At 42.9% G+C, this 14,362-nt stretch overlaps 1 protein-coding gene and 1 non-coding gene across 3 annotated transcripts in view; both read right to left on the bottom strand.

Moving 5' to 3' along the window:
* The window catches only part of FOXN2 (forkhead box N2), a 96,070-nt gene extending 87,290 nt beyond the window's left edge, over positions 1 to 8,780 (bottom strand). For both annotated transcript variants that reach the window (XM_053588543.1, XM_053588541.1), the window contains exon 1: positions 8,596 to 8,780. The gene's annotated coding sequence lies outside the window, so the exon portion shown is untranslated. The remainder of the gene's footprint in view (positions 1 to 8,595) is intronic.
* A 4,016-nt stretch (positions 8,781 to 12,796) lies between these two features.
* On the bottom strand, positions 12,797 to 12,925 carry LOC128585264 (small Cajal body-specific RNA 20). Its single transcript, XR_008379984.1, has one exon. It is a non-coding gene; the product is annotated as a small Cajal body-specific RNA 20 (non-coding RNA).
* Positions 12,926 to 14,362: the final 1,437 nt, after the last annotated feature.

Genomic DNA, 14,362 nt, shown 5'->3' with positions numbered 1-14,362 from the left:
TTAACATCATACTATGAAATTTCCAGTCTAAAAGAAGGGGGGAGGAAATGGGGTAATAAAAAATAATCAATCTAAGTGCAAAACAGAAGAAAAGTGAAGATGTATGACAGCCAGGACAAATAGGAAGTATTTATAAGATGATAAATTTAAACTCAAATGTATCACTAATAATACTAAGTGGAAACAGATCTTAGTTTAATGACAAAGGTTGTTCTGGTCACCTATTGCTATGAAACAAGCCATCCCAAAGTTTAGTAGTTTAAAACTAAAACCATTTTACTATTTTTTGTGATTTAGGGAGTGAAGAATTTGAAAAGGACGCAATGGAGATGGCTCATCTCTTCTCTGGATGATGTCTGCTGAGGCTAAAATGATCAAGATAGCTCTTTTACTCATATGTCTGGCACCTTAGCTAGAATGTCTCTAATGGCTAGGGATTAGCTGAAACAGCTTGGCTGAGATCATTTGTGTGTGAGGCCTTGGTTCTCACTATTGATTGCTTATTTGGTTTTTCTACAAATAACTCTAGGACTCCTTCCTCTCCACGTGGCTTCTCCACAGAGTATCTCCAGAAGGATAGTCAAACTTCTTACACACAGTTCAGGGCTTCCAAGAGGAATAGGCTTGGAACCAGCACACTATTGTTTCTGCCACATTCTATGAGATAAAGCAAATTACAGGCTCAGAATCAAGAGAACTATAGAAGGGTGTAACCAACTACCATAGATTGTCAGACTGGGCAAAAAAATCAAAATCCAACCACCAACCAGATGCTATTTATAAGGGACATATCTAGAGCTTTATTTTAGTTCTAAATAAAAAAATATAGAACAGTTGAAAGTAAAAAGATAGAAAAAAACTAAACCATGCAATAATACCAAAAGGAAGCTGGAATAGCTGTACTAATATCAGATTGAATAAACTCTGAGTCTTAGAGTTAATTTTGTCTTAGAGTCTAAACAAAAAGTGCCACTAGAGATAAAAGGAGTTTCTTCATAATTATATGATTTAATTTGCCAGAAAGATAAAAAAATTCTAAATTTGTATTTCTCCTAATAACATAACCTTGAACTACGTAAAGCTAAAGTTATAAAACTGTGAGGAATAGGGTGGCGCCTGTGGTTCCGTCCGTAGGGCGCCGGCCCCATATACCGAGGGTGGCGCGTTCAAACCCGGCCCCGGCCAAAACTGCAACCAAAAAACAGCTGGGCGTTGTGGCAGATGCCTGTAGTCCCAGCTACTTGGAGGCTGAGGCAAGAGAATCGCTTGGGCCCAGGAGTTGGAGGTTGCTGTGAGCTGGGTGAGGCCATGGCACTCTACCAAGGGCCATAAAGTGAGACTCTGTCTCTACAAAAAAAAAAAACTTGATAGACTAGGCATGCTGGCTCACGCCTGTAATCTCAGCACTTAGGGGGCCAAGGCAGGTGGATTGCCTGAGCTTACAGGTTTGAGACCAGCCTGAGCCAGAGTGAGACCTCGTCTCTAAAACAAATAGCCGGGCGTTGTGGCAGACGCCTGTAGTCCCAGCTACTTGGGAGGCTGAGGCAAGAGAATCACGTAAGCCCAAGGGTTTGAGGTTGCTGTGAGCTAAAATGCCACGGCACTCTACCAAGAGTGACAAAATGAGACTCTGTCTCAAAATAAATAAAAATAAATAAATAAATAAATACTTGATAATTTTAGGGGGAGATGTTAACATTCATTTACTAATAAAACAGGCAGACAAAAATTCAGTAAGATTCTAGGTTCTCCATGCTCAGTGGCAGGCACACACCTGTAATCCCAGCTACTACTATATGTTGAGTATTATAATTACATATACATATATATATTTAGGTTTGAACAATACTGTCAGCAAAGTTGAGCGTAAGAACATACAGAGTACATTTCTATAGTCCTTCACATGTGAAAATGTTCATAAGTTCATATTATTTCTGTTTTAGCTCACAAAGCTAGAAAAGACATCAGCAGATTCTGAACTTTCAGGCTGGTTAGAATTGATCCCTATTTTACATATTACCATTGTGTACCTTTACCTCATTCATTAAATAAACGTAAGTTCCCACTGTGTTTCAGGCCCTGTACTTAGTACAGAGGTGAAGGCCTTAGTTAAAACTACAGACCAGTAAGTCAGAAAATATGTGTGGTATTATCAGTGCAATGATAGAACTTTCCATAAGAAACAAGGGGAACCAAGTCCTAACACAGCCATGGGAGATGATATCTGAGCAAAGGTTGAAGAAAGAAAAGAATATGGAGAAATGGGAAATTGGGTGGGGGAGGGTGGCGAGGTGTGGAACCAGCCTGGCAGTGAGAGAGCATGACTGGTCAAAGGAGAGAACTACCAACCATTTGGACCGTCTGCAATATGCTGAGTTGCTGAAATTAGGGGTTCTCTGGTTGCAAGAAACAAATTCATTCCAGCTGGCCAAAGTAAAGGAGAAATGAACATAAATAGGCAGGGATTATGTGAGACACAAATGTGGGACGAGTGGCCAACATTACAAGAACTCTTGTTTCCCAGTTCTCTCTCTCCCTCTCTCTCTCTCTCTCTGTCTCGTAGTCTCTAGTTGTGGCTTTTCTTTGTGTGTCTGTTTCACTCTCTGCAGACTGGCTTCTCTCCACTGTCTTGACTCTCCATCTCTGCCATTCATCCACTTTGCCCCACTTTCCTGTTTAGCAACACACAGTTGTTACATGACTCAGTTTTCAGGTCTTAATTCCAAATTCCCAGGAGCTGTAATATAAGACTGATGCAGTTTCTATGTGCTCATAGATCAGGGGGTCAGCAAACTATGGCCTGGGGGGGGGGACACATACAGCCTGCCTTCCACTTTTGTAAATCAAGTTTTGATGGAACACAGCCACACACATTCATTTACAGACTGTCTGTAGTTGCTTTGGCATTACAAAGATGAGTTGAGTAATCATGACCAAGAACCTATGGATCAAACAAAACTAGAAATATTTACTATCTAGACCTCTACAGGAAAAGTTTGATGACCCTGCATAAGACGATCCGATATGGAGGTGTGAGGCTGTACAAAGATTTAGAGGGAGTCAGCTTTGGTAATTGAAGCTCTAGGAAAGGATAACTCCTCCCCATCTCTGCAAATAAATAAATAAATAAATAAAATAATAATAATAATAATGTAGAGAAAAGACAACTGAGGAAATATTTTGAAAAAGGAAACGTTTGAAAGCTCTTACACAGGTAAGAAAATCATCAGTCTCAAGTATATGCTACATTTTTTACACAAAGGGTAAAAAAAGTAAAAGACAGTAATTCTTTAATCCAGAGTTTATTAAGATGCTAAATTTGGAGAGCATGTCACTTAACTACCCTTAAATAACTCACTTGTGGCAAATTTCCCAGACCCTCCTTAGTTAGCTCTTGCTGAGATAAAGTGACTGAGGCACAGTGAACATGGAATGTACAAAGATTTTTAAATGCATGTCTAGAGGTTAAATATTATTTATCTTTCAGAGAAGAGGGAGGGAGAGAAGGCATCGAGAGAGTGAGACAGATGGAAAAACAGAGCCAAATAGACTAAGACTTGGTAGACAGGGGTCAATGAAATCTAGAATTTACCACTTTGATAAATGTAAGCTCCTTATTGGGGAAAGTCTTTCCAAAACAAAGTCTTTTGGTGTGAGTAGGAAAAAATACTTTAAAAACCCTAAGGTTCATGGGCAGCGTCTGTAGCTCAAAGGAGTAGGGCACTGGCCCCATATGCCGGAGGTGGTGGGTTCAAACCCAGCCCCAGCCAAAAAACTGCAAAAAAAAAAACCCTAAGGTTCAGATCCTTGCTACTGAAAGTATAGTCTGAACACACACAGCATCATTGGCATCACCAGAGAGGTTATTAGAAATGTACAATGTCAGGCCCTACCCCAGACCCACTGAACACAAATCTGCATTGCTAAAAATTCCTTAGATGGGGTCCAGGTGCAGTGGCTCACGCCTGTAATCCCAGCACTTGGGAGGCCAAGTGGGGTGGATTGCCTGAGCTCACAGGTTCGAGACCAGCCTGAGCCAGAGCAAGATCCCATCTCTAAAAAATAGCCAGGAGTTGTGGTGAGCATCTGTACTCCCAGCTACTTGGGAGGCTGAGGCAAGAGGATCACTTGAACCCAAGAGTTTGAGGTTGCTGTGAGCTAAGATGTCATGGCACTCTACCAAGGGTGACCACATGAGACTCTGTCTCAAAATATAAAAATAAAAATCAGTTAGATGATTCTGTTAAAGAAATATTATTCAATGGCACTTGTTAAAGCATGATAAGGCAGACTGTTTTCAGGACCATCATGGTCCTCTGCAGTGGGATTCTGCAGTAGGAGAGGGAGGTAGGGTCCAACTTGAAATGCAGCATGTGGTACTTCACAGGGAAGGAGCTGGTAGGGGTCAGTGCATGAAAAATTACTAAGATGAAACTTCAGGGGGAAGGGAGAGTCTGACTACACTGACCTAACCATATTCTTGGTGCAGATAGGCCAGAGTGATCAAACATCACTGGGGGGATTGTTATCGGTTGAAAGGGGTCCAGCCACCAGTCACTGTCAGCAAATATGCAGAGATAGGGATAGTTTTTTTTTTTGTAGAGACAGAGTCTCACTTTATCACACTCAGTAAAGTGCCATGGCATCACACTGCTCACAGCAACCTCCAACTCCTGGGCTTAGGCAATTCTCTTGCCTCAGCCTCCCAAGTAGCTGGGACCACAGGTGCCCACCACACTGCCCAGCTATTTTTTGGTTGCAGTTTGGCCAGGGCCGGGTTTGAACCCTCCACCCTTGGAATATGGGGCCGGCACCCTACCCACTGAGCCACAGGCACCGCCCAAGACAGGGCTAGTTCTACCAGACTTTGTCAGAAGGCCAGAATTCTGGAGAACAGTGTGAGTAGCCTCTCCAAGACTGTTGTGTTCCTCCATTTTCAAAATTGCAATTTTATACATAAAAATTCAAAGCAAAGACCACATCAACCCCTATTCCAAATAATAATGAACATTAACTCAGTGACTTATTACATTTCCAATTCAAAAATTGATCTCCTGGCTTGGCGCCTGTAGCACAGTAGTTATGGTGCTGGCCACATACACTCCGGCTGGCAGGTTTGAACCCAGCCCAGGCCAGTTAAACAACAATGATAACTGCAACAATGAAAAAAATAGCCAGGCATTGTGGCAGGTGCCTGTAGTCCCACTACTTGGGAGGCTGAAGCAAGAGAACTGCTTAAGCTCAAGAGTTTAAAGTTGCTGTGAGTTGTGACGCCATAGTACTCTAACGAGGGCAACATAGTGAGACTCTGTTTCAAAAAAAAAAAAAAAAGTTAATCTCCTAAATCTATCCACCTAAACTACTAGAGATAGGCAACTTTAGGGTGGGAGCTAAATTTACAAAACAATAAGAATGGGAAACAAGAGGTAAATGGGAGAATGGGGGACACTTAGGACCTAAACCCACCAGACCAGCTGTGTCATGTTGGCCCTATCCTGAATGACTCCATCTTATTCTCACTACATGTGCTTTCAGGATGGTGGAGGCTAGGGAACCCAATCAGATATTGAAGGTAGGGAGAGTGGAGGGACTTCTTGCTAAACTGACTTAGCAGAGTTCTTTTCTGAAAATGGGTTTTATGGCCGGGAGCAGTGGCTCAAGCCTGTAATCCTAACATTCTGGGAGGCCATGGCAGGAGGATTGCTTGAGCTCAGGAGTTCGGGACTAGCCTGAGCAAGAGTGAGATGCCAGTTTGTACCGAAAATAGAAAAAACTAGCCAGGCGTGGTAATAGGCACAAATAGTCCTGGCTACTCGAGAGGCTGAGGCAAGAGAATCACTTGAGCCTAAGAGTTTGAGGTTGCTGTGAGCTATGATGCCACAGCACTTTACCCAGGGTGACAGAGACTCCATCTCAAAAAACAAACAAAAATAAAATAGATTTTACAAAGAAGTACACAAATGAACTGGGAAAAGGTTTGGTCAAGCCAAAAATGTTTGTCAGTTCATATACACATAAAAGTGAAGCACTGAATTAGAACAGTAGCCTTCAGACAGTTTAAAATGGAACAGTTAAAAATAAATAATAATAATATTTAATAAAAATATTAAAATGAAACAGTTATTGCTTTGTTTCATTTTGTTTGAATGAAGTCTTTCACAGAGCCCAACTCTATAAACAGATTAGAGTACTTGAAAATGGGAAGATGCTGAAAGGCAAGGAAGAGCTGAAAAAGCTCAGGCATGTCCATTCAGCACTCCCCCCCGGAATGCAGTTTGAAAACCACTGATCTAACAGAACGAACAGAGGTAATATCAGAATTTTTTGGCCCACGCTCTTTCAAATTTCCCCTCCCTCTTTCATCTCCAACTCATTGAGAATTGAGAATTTCTACTATAATGAATCCCCTGTTAGTGATGGGGGTATGTCCTGCTTCAAAAGAATAGAAGTTATTATATAAAAACTTGGGTATCTGTGATCTAGGGCAACTCTTAACTTAAAACTAGGGCAACAAGAGCTCAAAAGGTGCCCAATGAAACTTCGCTGAAACACAGCTACAGTTAAAACTACTGATTATTGCCGGGTGAGGTGGCTCATGCCTATATTCCCAGCACTCTGGGAGGCTGAGTGTGTGGATTGCCTGAGCTCACAGGTTTGAGACAGGCTTGAGCCAGAGCGAGACACTGTCTCTAAAAATAGCCGGGCATTGTGGCAAGTGCCTATAGTCCCAGCTACTCTGGAGGCTGAGGCGAAAGAATCACTTGAGCCCTGGAGTCTGAGGTTGCTGTGAGCTATGCCACCATGGCACTCTACTAAGAGTGACAAAGTAAGACTCTGTCTCCAAAAAAAGAAAGAAAGAAAAAACCCTACTGATTACTAACAACAGAGGCAAACTTAATACTTCAACACTTAGCAACAACAACAAAAAAATGCTAATATTCCAGGGCGGTGCCTGTGGCTCAAAGGGGTAGGGTGCCGGTCCCATATGCCAGAGGTGGCAGATTCAAACCCAGCCCTGGCCAAAAACTACACACACACACACAAATTAAAATTAAAAATGCTAATATTCCATATCCCCTGGTCTCTCCTTACTTAACAGTCAAGGGGGAGAGAGAACGTGCACATTTTTTAAAAACCCTTGACCTAGAGAGACTTGGTTTTGAATTTTGGCTCTGCTACTTATTAGCCCAGGCACAATATTTAAACTTTATCTAAACCTCTCCATGTCCAAAATGGAGATAATAATTTTAGGCTCAGAGGGGTGCTATGATTCAAATGCATGTGAAACATTTAGCAGATAGCCTGGTGAATAAGGGCTCAGTAGATGTTAGCTGCTATTAAATGAGCAACCACTAAAAAGAGAACTGACTTCAATTTTAGCAGTCACTTAAAGGAATTGCATGTGTGCAGCTAAATAAGACTGCTGCTTCTCATTACTAAAAAGGTCAAACATAATATCTACAGCCATAGGCTCTGTAGAAAATAGAGTTTATTCAAAATTAAATACTGCACCACATCACAAAGTCTCAAAGCTACAGATGCTGGCAGATGGATGTGGAGAGAAGGGAACACTTTGACATTGCTGGCGGGACTGTAAACAAATACAGCCTTTTTGGATGGAAGTATGGAGAATCCACAAAGAACTCAAATTAGACCTACCATTTGATCCTGCAATCCTGTTACTGGGCATCTGCCCAGAAGACAAAAAAATCATTTTATCATGAGGACATTTGCACTAGACTGTTTACTGCAGCTCAATTTATAATTGCCAAATTGTGGAAACAACCTAAATGCCCACTGATCCAGGAATGGATTAAAAAGCTATCGTGTATGTATACCATGGAATACTATTCAGCCATTTAAAAAGATGGAGACTTTACATCTCTTGTATTAACCTGGATGGAGTTGAAACACATTCTTCTTAGCAAAGCATCACAAAGATGGAGAAGGAAGAATCCAATGTACTCAATTCTGATATGAGGACAATGGAGGGTAGTATGTGGTGGGAAGTAGGAGAATGGGGGGGGTGGAGAGAGAGAAAGAGGGCGGGGGGTGGGGAATAACAGTGTGTGACACACCTCTTGGGGACAGGACACAATTATAAGAGGGACTTTACCTAATGAATGCAATTAGTATAACCTGGTTCTTTGTACCCTCAATGATTCCCCAACAATAATAAAAAAAATTAAATATTGCAGTTGTGAAAACAGCATTCAATAAATAAGGTAAACATTTAGGGAAGGCAGTGAGTATTAAAGAGATTTCAAATTAAATTATAGTATGGGACTTTTTTTTTTTTTTTTTTGTGGTTTTTGGCCGGGGCTGGGTTTGAACCCGCCACCTCCAGCATATGGGACCAGCGCCCTACTCCTTGAGCCACAGGTGCCGCCCAGTATGGGACTTTTTGCTCCACAGAAGCTTTGTGTTGAGGGTAGTGGTCAAATGCTTAACTCTTTTTGGTTGTGTAATCTCCATACTTTGGTATTAGCCTTGGCTCCTTTGTTCTTCTCACTCTTTCAAAATAAATCTAGAATCTAGCCACTTCTTCCCACCTCCACTGTCACCACCCTTGTCAAAGCCACAGTCGTCTCTCACCTGAACGATTTGCACAGTCTTCTAACTCCCTGCTTCTCTTGTTCCCATCCAGTATTTTCTCAACACAGCAGCAAGAAGGATCCTCTTAAAATTTGTCAGTTCACGTTACTCCTCAGCGGCGCCCCATTTTCCTCAGAATAATGCCAAAATCCTGACAACAGCCCACAAACTCTTCAGTGAGCTAACTACCCTTCCCCCCACCATGGGCCTCCCTGCTATTTCTTGACAATGCCAGGCACACCCTGCCCAGTGACCTTTGCTCTCTGGCAGGAGTGCTCTTCCCCCAAACACCTGCTTAGCTAACCCTCTTCCTTTCATGTCTGTGCTCAAATTTTACTTTCTCGGCGAGGGCTGCCTTGCCCTTCTTCCTTAATATGGTAAATTGTCCCCAACCAGGAATACCAATTCCCTTTCTTCGTTGTTCAGGCAGTCCCCGAGTTACAAACATCCAACTTACCCACAACCCCCACTTACGAATGGAGGCTATTACATAAGTCCCCAAGCTACAGACCTTGGACTGGTGTACGACTCATACTTATGAACAGCGACTATTACATGTATAGGTAAATGTACCTGTTCCAACTTACATAAAATTCAACTTAAGAACATATTACAGTACCTATTTCATTCATCACGCAAGGACTGCCTGTGCCCTTATTTTTCCCTTAGCAACCATCTTCCCACACACTACATCGCTTATTTATTGTATGTGTTTAAATCTGTCTCCCCTACTGAAACATAAGCTTCACAGGGGCTGCAGTCTGTGTTTTGTTCCCGGGTGTATTCTAAGCATCTACAACACTGACTGGTGTATGATACCTACTCAACAAATATTTTTGGAATCAACTAATTAGTTTTGTGGTTACTAGTTTTGTGTGTGTTACTGTTACAGTGTCTTATTTGGACAAAGACTAAATCTAATTGACAATCACTTGAGAAAGCAAATAATTCCAAGAGCTGGGGGGTTTTCATTGTCTTTCTACTCCTCTCGGTTTTCAATGTCTTCTTCATGCTCCTACAAAAACTTCTGTATGTTCTAAATACAACTCTAAGCTGACGTGCACCGTTACTCACTAAAAGTCCATGATTCTCATGTTGTTTAATAATATTTACATCATTTCGACTCCCTTTCTAGTCCCCAATCTGTGCACAGGCAGAACTTTCATGTCTGAATATCCATTATTTTTAGGACCGCCTGGTCTGGTATATTGGCTGAGAGACACTCATCCTCAGGCCAGTAGTCTAGGTTGGGACTATTGCAGTAAAGAAATGAAAGAAGAGGAGCAGTGGGGTACATTGGGGAAGGTCTAGAGTTGGCACCTCTATGGGAAAACAGCAAAACTTTCTACCTATGCCGCCCCACTGGTGGGACAGGAGAAAGAAGAAAACTTGAAGGGTATTAATATAAAATTGTATGCTGTAGGGTAGAGTTTATAAAACCCTCCCTTGCGTCCTCTATAAAATCTTCGGTAAAACCTACATTGCTTGTAAGTAGTTGAAGGGTAGATTTTCTTTTGAAGGAATTCAAACATATTTTGATTCTTACTTCAAGGTTATCATGGGGTAAAAATCGAGGCTTCCCATGGGAGGGGTAGAGTTAGCAAAACAACAGGATCTATTCAAGTAACCCAGAGAAGTGTGGGAAAGGGACCACAGAAGTGACAAAAATTTACATAGAGTCCTTTTTTTGGATTAGGACTCCGACTCCCAAAAACGTCTTCTTAAAATGTATAAATATCACCTAAGAAGGGAGAAATTGGTAGGGTCCATTTCATCTTTCATTAACTCACTTGAGGTTAATGAAGAGTAAGCAAAGCTTTGGGAAAAAAAGGCAAAAGGAAAGAATTCATATTTAGGATGGAAGAGGAGTTTCAGAAATGCTTGGAAGTGGCCAGGTGCTATGGCCATTCTGGGAGGCCGAGGTAGGTGGATTGCTTGAGCTCAGGAGTTTGGGACCAGCCTGAGCAGGAGAGAGACCCTGTTTGCGCTCGAAAAAAAAAAAAATAATAATAGGCCGGCATTGTGGCAGGTGCCTGTAAGTCCCAGCTACTTGGGAGCTGAGGCAAGGAAATCACTTGAACCCAAGAGTTTGAGGTTGCTGTGAGCTGTGATGCCATAACACTCAAACCAGGGTGACAGAGAAAGCAAAGAAAAGAGGAGAGAGGAGAGGAGAGAAGAGAAGCTTGGAAGCAAAGCACACTGCCTACTGAGTTAAAGAGGTATTGTCACCAGAGCATGTGGTGTGATGTGCTCCAGGCAATGGGGAGAAGATACAGTTGAAGCTAATCCTTTGTGTGGTTAGATCAGGTTCTATTCAATTGCATCCAATTTTTACCTGAAGTCACTTTTAGCCTAAGGTTTTATATTCACAGATATCTTCATCAATGCTAACTTCCTTTTTTTTTTTTTTTTGTAGAGACAGAGTCTCACTTTATGGCCCTGGGTAGAGTGCCGTGGCCTCACACAGCTCACAGCAACCTGCAACTCCTGGGCTTAAGCAATTCTCTTGCCTCAGCCTCCCGAGTAGCTGGGACTACAGGCACCTGCCACAACGCCCGGCTATTTTTTGGTTGCAGTTTGGCCGGGGCCGGGTTTGAACCCACCACCCTCGGTATATGGGGCCGGCGCCTTACCGACTGAGCCACAGGCACTGCCCAATGCTAACTTCTTATTTCCAATGAAGACTTAGCTCTCATTTAAGCAAGTCCTTAACAAACACAATTTGGAGCCCCAATTTTCTGATTAGGTATACACAATATAAAACAGAATATTAACCTATGAGTAGGGAAAGAAAGACATAAGGAGCATAGAAAATACTAGAGGATCTCAGCTTTCTGCTTAAGGAACTTTCTGGTTTAGAAAGATAAAACATATTTTTTGAAGATAATGAACAATAAATAGTGGGGTTTTTTTGCTTGTTTCTTTGAGACAGAGTCTCACTACGTCGCCCTCAGAAAAGTGCCATGGCGTCACAGCTCACAGCAACCTCCAACTCTTGGGCTTAAGCGATTCTCTTGCCTCAGCCTCCCAAGAAACTGGGACCATAGGCACCCACCACAACACCCAGCTATTTTTTGTGTGTGTTGCAGTTGTCGTTGTTAGCTGGCCTCAGCACATGTGGCCGGCCCTGTAACCACTGTGCTACTGGCACCAAGACATAAATAGTGTTCTTTAAAAAAAATAAAAGATCCTAGCACACTGGGAAGCTGAGGCAGGCAGGTGAATTGCTTTAGCTCAAGAGTTTGAGACCAGCCTGAGCAAGAGCAAGACCCTGTCTCTACTAAAAATAGAAAAACTAGCCGGCCTTGTGGCAGGCACCTGTAGTCCCAGCTACTCGGGAAGTTGAGGCAAGAGGATCTCTTGAGCCCAAGAATTTGAGGTTGCTGTGATTATGATGCCATAGCACTCTACGCAGGGTGACTGAGTGAGACTCTGTCTCAAAACAAAATCAAAATAAAAAAATAAATAAGTGTGAGAGAGAGACAAAGAGAAAGAGACAAGCAAACCACAGAAGTGACTTTAGGTAAAAATGTGATGCAATTGGGATAGTGGAGGAAGGCCTTAGGGAAAGGCGGAATATGATTGGATGACAAAGACTGGCAAGGGTCACTAATGGAGAGTGGAAGAGAAGAAGAAATGATGTTCCAGGTAATGGAAGAAATTTATGAATCCTCATAAATCTAAAAGGCTCTAAAAGGCCGGTCGCGGTGGCTCTTGTCTATAATCCTAGCACTCTGGGAGGTCCAGGTGGGTGGATTGCCCTGAGGTCACAGGTTTAAGACCAGCCTGAGCCAGAGTGAGACCATGTCTTTAAAAATAGCTGGGCATGGCTCAGCGCCTGTAGCTCAAACGGCTAAGGCACCAGCCAAATACACAGGAGCTGGCAGATTCGAATCCAGCTCTGGCCTGCCAAACAACAATGACACCTGCAGCCAAAAATGGCCGGGCATTGTGGTGGGTGCCCGTAGTCCCAGCTACTTGGGAGGCTGAGGCAAGAGAATTGCTTAAGCCCAGGAGTTGGAGGTTGCTGTGAGCTGTGAGACTACAGCACTCTACTGAGGGCAACAAATTGAGACTCTGTTTCAAAAAACTAAATAAATAAAAATTAAATAAATAATAAAAGGCTCTAAAAATTAGACAGACAGTATAATGTCTGTGTTTCGCATAGTAGCTAAAAATCTCTGAAAAAATTTTTTTATTCAAATGTCTGAGGCAGGAAAACTACGCTGGCCACTCATGGCAGTCCTGACAACGGTGCCCAGCGGCTGATGTTGGCCTCCATCCTTGGCTGAGGAGAAACTGGACCCTCCACAGCCCCAAGAGAGAGGCCCTTCTAAAATGTTTTAAGTATTTTGCACTTAATGTTTTCCCATCTGCTTCTTTCTCAAAGCTGTATAAAGTTTATGGAAAAATTATCTTTATTACTTTCACTGCTTAGCATCATAACTTGAGTCGAATCCTGCCAATGATAGTATTTTCATCTAAAAAGACATTGCAACAAAGTTAAAAACACATACCCATGAAAGTCTTGCTCTGGGTGTGACCCATACAGTCACACAGGGCCTGGTGCTGAGAAGGGCCCTCCCTGCCTCTAGGGTTTAATGTCTGCAGGCTTCTCTTAGAAATCTTAATGATTAAATTGGGCATGGTGGCTCACCCCTGTAACCTCCCAGCACTTTGGGAGGCTGAGGCAGGAGTTTGAGACTATTCTGAGCAAGAGCAAGACCCTGTCTTTCCTAAAAATGGAAAAAGTAGCCAGATGTGGTAATGGGCACCTGTAGCTATTCGTTAGGCTAAGTCAAGAGGATCCCTTGAGCCCAGGGAGTTTGAGGTTGCTATAAGGTATGACGCCACAGCCTCTACCCAGGGCGACAAAATGAGAGTCTGTGTCAAAAGAAAAAAAAAAGGAAATCTTAATGATTTTGTCTTTGAATTTGTGTTTTGTAAGAGAAGTTTGATGGAACAAAGGAGCATATGATGGAGACTTGGAACTTTGGCTTACATGTGGTTTCTTCTCTTGCCATCTCTCTGCCTCCCAGGTGGGTTCTCAGCTGCTAGCTCCATGCCCTGCACCTCAACTATTGCCTGACCTTCCCCTTTTGACCACTTTTTCCCAGGGTAGTGACTGGGTAATGTGGGTGGGGATGAGGTTACATTCTGCCAGCACTCTTTGCTTTTTAGCAAGGATGTGGGTATGGTATGGGGAAGGTCCAGGTCACACACATGCACCTTGCTGCATCTTGGGGCAGGTAGTGCCACGGTGCATTTGGTGAGTCTTTGCAGGGTGAACCTCTCTCCCACCTGTGATCTGGTGTGAACTAAAATAAAATCTTTTGGCTCCCCCCAGGGGATGACTCACTGGACCTCTTCTTAGCCAATGGGATCCCCTAAACTGAGTTGTTAGCCATGAGAAAGGCAATCTGACATGCCATACATGTCCCCTGGCCTTCTTAGAGATGTCCTTTTCAACTCATTAAGAGGCCTAAGGGGTTGGCGCGTTGGCTCACACCTATAATCCTAGCACTCTGGGAAACCAAGGGCAGGTGGATTGGCAGAAGTCACAGGTTCGAGACCAGCCTGAGCAAGAGTGAGATCCCCTTCCCCCCCTAAAAATAGCTGGGTGTTGTGGCGGGCGCCTGCAGTCCCAGCTACTTGGGAGGCTGAGGCAAGAGAATCACTTAAGCCCAAGAGTTTGAGGTTGCTATGAGCTATGAGGCCACTGACACTCTACCAAGGGCAACAAAGTGAAACTCTGTCTCAAACAAAC

This window comes from Nycticebus coucang, chromosome 4 (assembly GCF_027406575.1).
Source record: "Nycticebus coucang isolate mNycCou1 chromosome 4, mNycCou1.pri, whole genome shotgun sequence".
Lineage (NCBI taxonomy): Eukaryota > Metazoa > Chordata > Mammalia > Primates > Lorisidae > Nycticebus > Nycticebus coucang.
This window is presented reverse-complemented; position numbering and strand designations above follow the sequence as displayed.